This window comes from Miniopterus natalensis, chromosome 10 (assembly GCF_054644295.1).
Source record: "Miniopterus natalensis isolate mMinNat1 chromosome 10, mMinNat1.hap1, whole genome shotgun sequence".
Taxonomy (NCBI): Eukaryota; Metazoa; Chordata; class Mammalia; order Chiroptera; family Miniopteridae; genus Miniopterus; species Miniopterus natalensis.
The window spans coordinates 75,469,644-75,481,139 of NC_142090.1; positions in this window are offsets into that span (position 1 = coordinate 75,469,644).

The window sequence follows — 11,496 nt, forward strand, 5'->3', positions numbered from 1 at the left end:
TAGGGCCTTGGTTAGACCACTATTTCCTCTTTAATGTAAAATTATGTGAGTAACATCTAGAACCATGCATGCAATTGAGGGAATCTCTCAGTATAATAAGATATATATTCAACAAGTATCAGTTCTAGCTGCAAGGGAGTCTTGAGAAGTGAGTATTTGGAGTTGGATGTATTGCTGCTCTGTATTGCAGAATAGTGTTTCTGAAATCAGGAGCAAGAAGAGAATGAATATCTAGTAGGCAGCTAAGCTAACCCTGTCTGCTGGGGAGATGTTACTCACAGAGGAAGTTGGGGCAAATCTGGGACACTAACCGAGGGGGTATAACCCCGAATCCCAGGAACTTGGAGCTAAGTAGACTTATTATGCACACTTTTCCATGTACACCCCAAAGCCAGTCCACAAGACAGTTATTTTTTTAGAATTGTTCAACACAAATAGTGAGAGATAAAGTAACATTCTTTGAACAGGGCACATAAAGTTTTTACTGAACCACATCATGAAGATGTATTTATGGCTAGGTGACCTCCTATCTCCAGCAGACTTTTTAAAGCCAGGTCTCTGGAAGCAAATTCTTTCCAGGTACAACTAGGCTAAACCCACGTCAGGAGATGTTAATTCTAGAACCAGTAGTTTTCCACGCAAGCAATGTCTAACCTGAAAAATATACTCTGGTTAATAAGCATTAGATAGGAAAAAACTATTTATTTAATTCAACAGATTTTAATATTGGTATAACAATTTTGCAGGTTTGGGGAAAATATATAGATATACTCATATGACTTTAATTTTGTAGGACATGATTCATTGAATGCACTTCATCTATCTTGATTCTAAAATTCCCTCCAAAGCAAATTTCTCTGACGTTTTCTTAGGCTTACATTTTCCTATCTCAGTTTGAAAGTAAAGGCATTCTCCAGCCATTACTCGCCACCTTGAACCCACTCTAAGCTGAGAACTTACTAATTATCCATCACCTCCCCATGCCTTCTCTTGTCTTCCCTCCTATTTATCACTTCTGTTCACTCACTCTACCTTATAGATTGGGAGAAGTGTCTAGAAGCATAAAAGAGATTTTATTTGGATCAGCAGCTGTCACAACAAGGCTTTGTTTTACTGCAGCCTTGCCCTTCTTTGCTCTTTTCTGCAAGGGAGTGGCTAATTGCCCAGAGTTCTAAGATCTGGGGTTTAAAACTCCACGTCTCTAGGCTGTACCTGTTACTGGATGAGATAACTACATTTGGCAGAGGTGCGGATAGCTGTTTTGATGGCAGAAGACATTAATTTGCAACCACTGCTGCACAGAATGAAGGGAACGCAACTGCTGTCCCCTTGGGAGAAGCCACTTAGGCAAGAAAATAAATAAGAGGATTTTGATTATATTAGGAACTCTTAGGCTGTGCCCAGGGACGCTCCATCTTTAAACTCTTGTCGTTTTATGTTTACACAAAAATTATAATGGAAAAAAAAAGGCTCATAGTTCTCTGTACAAGCATTTCACATTTAAAAATGTTTCCACGCTCTATCGGGGCAATACAAGCCACAGCTGACATTATTTCATTTCATTAAGTGAGATAACAAATGTAAAGGGCCAGGCACAGTCCCTAGCACATAGTAGGCCACCTAGAAATGTCCTTTTTCTTTCCCTCTCCCTCTTTTGCTTCTATCTTATTGCCCCTGCTTCTTGTCAGAAGTCATATTGGAAGAGAGTTCAGAATTCCAGCAAGTGTGTGCTAGTTGGTCACAACCAATGAGCACAACTCTACTGCTGGGCATCAAGCACTCCTAGCATGTTCTTGGGTGCAAGGCTCTTCACTGTTGGGTGCAAGGCTCTTCACCGTTGAGTGCAAGACCCTTCACTGTTGAGTGCAAGACTCTTCACTGTTGGGTGCAAGACTCTTCACTGTTGGGTGCAAGGCTCTTCACTGTTGGGTGCAAGACTCTTCATTGTTGGGTGCTAGGCTCTTCACTGTTGGGTGCAAGGAAGCCATGTTCTGCAGTTTGCTTTTTCCCCACCTGCCACAGTTAATTCAACTGTGTTGTGAAGTGTTGGTCTATTCGAGGGAGAGATAATAACACATATAAATAACTTGAATAATAATATTGTGTGCCAGATACTAGATGATAATACTATAATAATAATAATAGCCATTCTAGCTCATAATTATTGAGCACTTATATGCCAAACACTGTGCTGTTTTTACATACTCAATATACTTATTTACTGAATGGGCCCAATGAAGTAGGCCCTAATCTAGAAACATCTTTATTTATCTCCTTCAAACACAGCCTGTCAGAAATTGGGCAATATGAGATACCCATCGCTCCTGATCACTTTCAATTACTTCAGGTAGGACAAAGTGCAGTCCAGACTGAGACAGAACTTTAGACTCAGATCAGGTTTAAATCTCCCTGGGTCCTTAATGGCTCCCAGTTGCCATCTGCAATCCCCGTGAAGCCCAGCTGTGCCTGACTTCATGGGCTGCCCCCGTAATTGCTCAATATTATAAGAGCAAGCTGGCAATCTTACAACCACCCTTCCCTGACTAGAAGAAGATGGGCAATAAATTCTCAGCAGAGCTTTTGAGAAACAAGACACTTCGGCGGCAGCGAGCTCACTGGCCACCACCCAACTGCTCTGGCAGGAACTGGCGGCCTTTCTCTACCTGTCTCCCTTGGCGAGCTCATGCGTTGTGGTGCCATGATTTTTCACTTAACATCTTTGTTTGTGCGAAGGGATGTTGAGGCTGAAGTTTCAACTAGGCACCAAGAGTGGGGGCAAGGAGAATTTTTTGAGGAGGGCAGTGGGGGGGAGTCTCACCCTTGATCATGAGAGAGGGTCTGCTCTCACCTTCAGTAAGGCGGGTCGACCGGGCAAGTTTAATAAGTAAGCCCCCTGAGGTTCAATGAATCTCTCGCCTCCTCTCGCAGTCTACTGGGGCCATGATTGCTGCATCTCGGTCCCTCGTTGTAACTCCTGGGGGATGTCCTGTTCCACTCTTTCAAATGTGGGGCCCCTTATCACCTGACGCCTCCATCTTGGAGATTCAGGTAAAAGCTGAGGCAACAGGGTAAGTCCTGTCCCACATTCTGGGGCACAAACATCTCACTTAATCCTCAAAACAGCCCTCGGAGGGAGATAGTAAGATTCCTGCACGTGACAAATGAGGAACCGTGAGGAGCTTCAGTATCTTGTCCTGGGTCACATGCTGAGTAAAGAAATCACAGGATTAAAACCCGGGTCGGTCTGATTCCAAAGCCCGCTCTTCCCGCCTCACCCAGGCAGAGAGGAAGGCCCAACAGCGTAGCCTCAGCAGGGTGGGGGGTGAGCCCGCAGCGCCTCTGCCCGGGTGGCGAGTGCTCCCAGGGAGCCCGGGGTAAGGAGCACTTGGGAGGCGGTGGGACACAGGCCTGCAGAGGTAGGCTGAGGCCAGATTGTGGACGACTTTCCGTGTGTGATGTGCATTTAAAAATGGTGGGGAATCTGCCTGGCCGGTGAGGCTCAGCGGTTGAGCATCGACCTAGGATCCAGGAGGTCACGGTTCGATTCCCGGTCAGGGCACACGCCTGGGTTGCGGGCTCGATCCCCAGCAGGGGGTGTGCAGGAGGCAGCCGATCAATGACTCTCTCATCATTGATGTTTCCATCTCTCCCTCCCTCCCTCTCCTTTCCTCTCTCTGAAATCAATAAAGATATATTTAAAAAGGAAAAAAAGAAAAAAACACACCCAACAACAATAAAAAAAAAGTAAAACAAGAAAAAAGAAACTACCCCCCAAAAGGGGCAGTGAAGTTTGGGCTCTGCCAGAGATAATGGAAGTCATTAGAGGTCTGAGCAGATAGAGACTCCCCCATATCTCTGCTTCACAGATTGTCCAGGTGGCCGAGTGCAGAGCAGGTGGAGGGGAGCGGGGTGCAGTCAGAGCATATGGCGACCGTCTGAGGGAGAGGGAGAAGGGCCCATGAGGCAGAGCTGGCGGGGATGGAGGGGGTAGGCTGGTGCAGGAGGAACGGTGGTGACCTGCAGTGCCCACTAATTGTCCACAGAGAGAGAGCATGGAGGCAGGGAGGGGAAAGCAGTGTGGGTGCTCCCCAAGGTGCCCAGGAAAGAGCAGGCCCACAGGCGTGGCCCGCCAGCCCTGCCCAGCTGGCACACACGACCGAGAGGTGCTGAGCTCTGCAAAGGTGAGGCAAGGCCTCAGCAAAACGCACTCCTGCGGCAGGAGGCGGGGGGCCCGAGCATGTGTTTGTAATGAATTCCTGGGCCGCTAACAGTTAACACAGCCTGTGGCCTGTGCAGACTCCAGATCCGGGGACAGGGCTACCTGCGAATCTTGGTTATTACTTGTGCAGAATGCAAAGGGAGCCTGGGCCGGCTCACTTCTCTTCTTCTGAAAATGTATGTGCTGGAGTCCTAAGGCTGTGTGTGTGTGTGTGTGTGTGTGTGTGTGTGTGTGTGTGGTCATGTCTAAATCTCCTTCTCTCTGTGTTCAGCAGACCACTTTCCCCACCTGAGTGGGTCACCTTGCTATCACCAGGAAACTCCATGTCTCACATGAGTCAAGCCCAAAGCTGCTCATTCTAAGTCAGTTTTTGTTTCTATTTAGAATGTCCATGAAACAGCGCCCACTGACCAACTCCTTGTTCGGTCGTGGGTCCCTTCGGCTGGGATAAGGTCCCTAGCAAGTGTCTGACCTGGGCTTCCAGGTGGAGTCTACACTCTTGATCCCTCCAGCCCGCTGCTCTGTGTCTTCTTCTGTATTCACGTGGCTTGGTCACAGCACTGTCCCACTGTATTTTAAAGTCTCTTTTCTCCATATTATAAAAGTCACTCATACGTATTATAGAAAATTTGGACACTACAACAAAGCTGAAAAGAGAAATAAATTACACATAGGCCCACATCTTGGGGTTATAAGCACTGTTAACATTTTGATGATTTTTTTTACAACCATGTTTTTCTATGTGCACATACATTTTTACAAACTCAGAAAAGGGAAAAAAAATCAAATGCTGCAAAAAAGACAAGGAGGATACTGAATGTAAACAGTTCAGTGCATTAGCGTTTCCAGGTGACTGGTCACTTTAATATGTAGTTCCAAAAGTGTAAAGATCAGGTTGCAAGGGATTTTTTTAAATACCAGTTTAACAAAAATATGTGCTGGGAAATGAGAACTTAAACAAAGCTGCTTATAGAATTCATATTCTCTCTCTTTTTTTTGTGTGTGTGGCATTTTATTATGTCCTAAAACTTCTTTGAAAATGCATTTTTAGGCCATAATCCTCTGTTTTATGATTCTCACTGTATTATATACTGTTTACTTACTTTTTGGTACTCCCTACCAGACTATAAGCTTATTTAATGCAGGACCTGGGAATTTTATCATTTTATACCCAATACCTAACAGTCTGACTGGTTAGCATATAATAAAATGAATGAATGATTACCTCACTTTTCCTGAATTTTTTACCCCTGAGTATTTGCTATCTTCTGTTGAGGTGTCCAAGACTAAGCATGGGTCCACGGAGTCCAAAGGCACTAAGGGCCACATGCCCCTTCAGGGACAAAGGCCTGACTCTCCCAGCTGCTGAGAGTGCTGCTGGCAGAAAGCCCTTGGGGATTGTCTCTCCTAAAGGGAGTTGCTTTGTCCAATTCACCCCTTTTCCTACGATGGTCTGCATCCAACGACTGGTCCATGGAAATATAAACCCTGGCCCCACATCACAGCTCAACTTCTCCCTCTGCCCAATCCTGCTTCCTTCTTTCCTTTGCTCAGGAGTTGACCCCAAGAGCTCCCCCAATAAACTCCTTGTACTTTAATCTCCACCTCAGAGTGTGCCTCTTAGAGGACCCAACCTAGAACATTAGGGATGTAGAAGACACCTACACACACCCCTAATCTGAGTCTTAGCACTTCCAGGTTATAGACTGTAAGCTCCTTGAACAGAGACCATATCTTATAATTTTCATGGCACTGGGCCTCACCACAGTTTCTAGTACATAGGACACTCTTAAATATGCCCCCCCCCCCCCATGAAAGGGTAATGAGTGGGGAGGGATATGTGAATATGAGGGATTCCAGGTAAGCACCAGCTCAGTTGATGGCTAGTGGGATTAAAGGCAAGAATGACTTATAGGTGGTTCCTGTCTGAGAAACTGAGAGAAGGGGATGCTGCTGGGAGCAGGAGTTAGTTTTGTGAATAATTGATTTAAATTAGCTTGGTTCAAACATGATGCATTTGCTGTGTGTCAGAATCTTCAAGGGGAAGGTCTAATAGGCAGTAGTTGCTCTAGAACCAGGTCTTGTGTATGAGGCAGTTTAGAAATACAGATTGAAGCAGTATAGATTCACACAGAGGTAATAGTTGAAGCTGTGAGACTACGGAAACCCTCAGAGTTGTTCTTTTTTTCTTTTTAAGTTTATGAATAGAAGAGTAGCAGATCCACCAAGGGATGGCCCTTGAATTGAAGGGAGAGAAGAGAGTCAAATGTATTAAGAAGAGACTCAGTATGGTGCAGTATTTCCAGAAACAAAAAGAAGAAAATTTCAAGAGTGATTTTCTCCTGTTAATTTGGCTCAAGCCATATGAGCTGCACACTGAGTTATCTGTCCCATGATGTGTGTATAGTAGAGAACACAGGGGCAATTCAAGGAGCAGTGCAAAACTTCAGGGAACAAAGATTGATATCCTCAAAGAATCAGTAAAATAGGAAGATGCTAGAAAGAGGACTATCCAGTCCTCTTTCAAAGAGACAATACAAAGCTCTTGGAAGTTAAATACATGATGACAAAAATTTTAAATGTAATAGAGTTGGAAGATAATTGACTAACTCTTCCAGAAGATAGGCAAAAATATGCAAAAGAGAAAGTTGGAGAATTAATTTAGGAAGTCTAATTTATGAAAGATAAGACAGATAAAGTGAACCAGAGATTTATAAAAAAAAATATACAAGAAAACTTTCCTGTAAGATATGAATTTGCAGATTGAATGGGCTCAACTAGGGCCCAGCACAATGAATGAAAATGACCCACAACAAAGTATATCATCATGATATTGTAGAGTTCTGGGGATAAAGAATAAAAGATGATAGATGATAGATGATAGATAGATATATAGATAGACAGATGATAGATAGATAGATAGATAGATAGATAGATAGATAGATAGATAGATAGATATAGATAGATAATAGATAGAATGGTATCAAACTTTTCAATAGCAATACCAGAAGTTTGAAGACAATGGGGCAATGTCTTTGAGGTCCTAAAGAAAAATAATTCCCAAACTAAATCTTATACCCAGCTAAGCTTTGACAAGAAAAAAACCAAGATCTCAAATGTATCTCCCATGTATCATTTCCAAGCAGGTACTAGAGGATATGCTCCACCAGAACAAGGCAATTAAGAAAGAGCATAGCCCATAGGCACAGACAGAGTGTGGTGATGGCCAGAGGGGAGGGGGAAGGCTGGGTGGAGGTGGGCCACGTGGGGGGAGGAAATGGGGACATCTGTAATAGCATCAAAGATGAAAATAAAGTTAAAAAAGAAAAGAAAGAGCAAGATATGATATGAACAACAATAACAACAAATAAACAAATAAAAACTACAGGATTCAGCAGAGAAGAAAACAAAATTTCAAGGGTGGTAAGGTAGAGGAACATGAGAAAGCTGGGTTCTGATCTTCCAGAGCAGGAAGTCAGTGGGTAATGCCCATAACTGAAAAATTAAAAAGTAGCAGTATAATATTGTTATTTAGAAACACGACAGTGAGTAATGGAGAAATAGCTAAAGAGATGAAAGGAATTTCCTGAAATCTCATGGAAGCAGGAATTGGAGGAGGGGATTTCGGGGGGGCGGTATTGCTGTTTTTCTTTATAAGTCTTGTAGTAGAACTTGACTTTTAAACTAAGCACATTTATTACTGTCATACAAATTAAACTTAAATGGCAAAAGGTCCATTAATATGCCAGAAATAATTTGTAAATTGTGTGCAAAAATAGCCCCCTCCCCCACACTATTAGAAGTAGTATTTCAGGAGAGAAAGGGCCCCTCTGGTTCGTCTTTCTGCCTCTGCAAATGGTTTTTTGTGCACATTCTTGGGAGCCCATCAATCTGCCAATTAGGAGAAACTGCAAGATTAACAGCAGGAATCATGACTGCAAGGAAACAGTTACCATCCCATAAAATTATTGCCTTTACCAAATTAGAATAAACCTGTCAAGACAATGTTTAACTGCCTTTATGTAAAAATCAAAACGGTCTGACTTCAACTGTCAAACAGACTCTTCCCAGTTGTCTGCAACAAAGTGCTCCCTTAGTAATTCGTACACTTCAAGTTGCATTTGCAGTTTGGGGATATGCAGTTGGCCAGCCCAGGAATCCGAAGGGCTGCCTTCTCCGCGGCTGCTCACGTAGGTGTCCTGGACGTCACCGCAGGCTGGGTGGATGTTGCTCCTGCAGGAAAACTACAAAGTAAAATATCATTGCACCCTCCCTGATCAATAAAACAAATAAAAAATCTAGCTCCTCCACTTGGATGAGAGGCAATTTTCTGTGGCTTCTCACATTTGCTAGAACTTTACAAATATGTTCCCCAGACCACCAGATGGGGCGAATTGTACAATACTAGTTATTTTCATTCTCAGTGTTTATGTGGAGTATCTCAGATCACTTTTAAAGTGAGAGGGCGGGATGGAGAGTGTGGTTTTTAAAGCCCAAGAAACCAGGACTAATGCAGGGAAGTGGGAAATGGCCCACTAAGGACTCTGGAAGGAAGGAAGGCTAAGGGTCCGGTGTAGACCACGCTGGGCACCCCTCGCAGGGACAGGGAGAGGGGTAGCGGGGGCCACAACTTCACTCTTGGAGTTGACGAGTTCATCATGAAGGGGTGACAGAACTAGCAGACAGGTGTACACTAACACAAGGTTTATGCTGATAAATCTCTCTTGGCAAGAATTTCTTTGTTTAAGAGATATATTGAGATATAATTCACATGCCGTATAATTCACCCACTTAAATTATAAAATTCAGTGGTTTTTAGTGTATTTACAGGATTGTGCAAGCAACAGTTTTAGAACATTTTCATCACCTCCCAATAAAACCCATACCCCTTAGCAGTGACTCCCTTTCGCTTCCCTACCTGACACCCAGTCCTAGGCAATCACTTTCCATAGAAACAGAACCATACAGGATGTGGCCTTTTGTGTCCGGCCTCTTTCGTGTAGCCTCAGGCTTTCAAGGTTCCTCATGTTGTAGCGTGTATCAGTACTTCATCCTTTTTTACGGCAGAGTAATAGTCCATTGTGTGTATATACCACAGTCTGTTTACCCAGTCATCATCAGCTGATGGCCATTTGGATTGTTTCCACTTAGGGCTGTTATTAATACTGCAGTGAACATTTATGTACAAGTTAATGTGAACATTTGTTTTCAATTTCTTGGCTATATATCCAGGGGAGGAATTTCTGGGTCACATGATAACTGTGTGAAACATTTGGAGAAACTGCCCAACTGTTTTCAAAAGCACCATCTTCATTTCCATCAGCAATGCATGAAGTTTCCAATTTTTCTCCATCTTCACCAACACTTGTTATTACCTGTCTTTTATTAGAGTCACCCTCATGGGTACGAAGTGTTATCTCATGGTCTATATAATGTCTCATCTTTAACTTTGTTCCTAAACTTTCGTGATACGCAGGCTTGAATGGCCGGCAGCTATTTTATTAAAATTCCAAAATGGAAAGGAAAGAATTAACAAAGAACTCCTGAATTTTGGTGCACCTTTTAAAATTGTCCACACCCCAATGCTTGGAAGAAAAATTACCCAGAGCTTGGAAAGAATAAACACAGATATTGAATAAACTTTACATGATTACTATTCATTACGTACTATGACCTATTCAGGACATATATACCAACAGAACACTATGCCACACACCTTGGAGGAAATGAAAAACACGCAGGCTTCTTACCACCAAGGGCTTGCAGATTCTGGAACTCGTAATGATAGAATAATACCGTTTGCACACCACTTTACAGATTATAAAGGGCTTTGAAATGTAATTCTTTTTTATTTTTCTTCCCTTCTTTTTTCAGAAGCTGGGAGTTACGGAAGCCAAGGCTCTGTGACTTCTCTACCCCAATGAAACAAGGGCTCAGGGCTCACTAGGAGGTGGCTGTCCCATGGGGCAGCACAAGAGAGGGGACATCTCTGACAGGACAAACTTGGGGAGCCCCACCATGTGGGGAGCATGCAGAGCCAAGAAGGACTGGTGCCTGAGGAGGAAGTCCAAGCCCACCCTGATGCCACAGGCAGGAGAACACCTGGACACAGAGACACGCACGGGGGGCCTAGGGGCCCAGGCCGACCGCAGAGCTGGGGGGCCACAGGGAGAGTGCCTGGGCACACGCCAGCGTGGCCTCACGGCTGCCACTGGCTCCCCGGGGCCGCTTACACTCCCCGAGATGCCCGTTCCTCCATCTGTGTGCTTGTCCCATAAGCCGCTTTCTGAAACACCCTTTTCCAACTCCCACGCCACGCTGCCAAGACAGGGTCACTTGCTTATTAATAACCTTTGCCCTCTCGTTATGGTTTATAAGAAGGCAGCGAAAATGGGCAGCGTTCAATGTTGCTCCCAGTATGACCCGGCCCAACCCACGTTTCCAAGCTCCACTGCCACCCCTTCCCCCGGCATTTGCCATTTTCCCCACATACTCTGCAAAGACTTTCTTGACTCCACTAGGCAGACTTGATTGCCCCTTTGCCTGTGTTCCCTCACCCCTTGCTTTATAACATCAGTGCCTCGTCATCACTTAGCATGTTACATGCAAAGCCGTGCACATTTCAGTTCCTCGAATTGTGAGGTCTCTGCAGATGGGGGCTCTGTCTCACTCATCTTTATATCAACAGCGCCAAAGTGGGTTATCCAAGTGGCAGTGTACCAAGGTAATGTATGAGTGAATGGGTAAATGAATCAATAAGTAAATTTACACAAACGCCGGACAAAAGTAATAGCTAAGAGTTCATCTCAACATCATATCAGAACAATTGACAGATTGCGCTTCTACTTACAACTTTTTTCTCAAGAAAACCTATTTAAACCTATTTAGACTTGCTTTGATTGGAGCTCTCTTTTGCTTAAAGTTCATAAAGGATATATAAGTATTATTCAACCAAAAATGCAACAATGCAACATGTAAATTAAAAATTGAAAGGAAAGCATGCTTTTATTTACCAATGGCCATCAATAGCAGTGTGCTAAAAGTGCAAACAGAAGTGTAGTTGCTGAACCTAATTACTCCCCATAGTAGTAAGATAAATTTTAAAAAAGAGGGGGTGGGTGGTATTGGCCTTTGAGTTGGCTTTCTAAGAAATGCTGTAGACTAATCCATGTACAAACCAGTTGGGCAGGGTCAGAGATACAGTTTGTGATACGCTGTCCTCAGCAACTGAATTGAGCCCTAAGGGGGACACACCTGCAGTGAATTAATGATGGTTA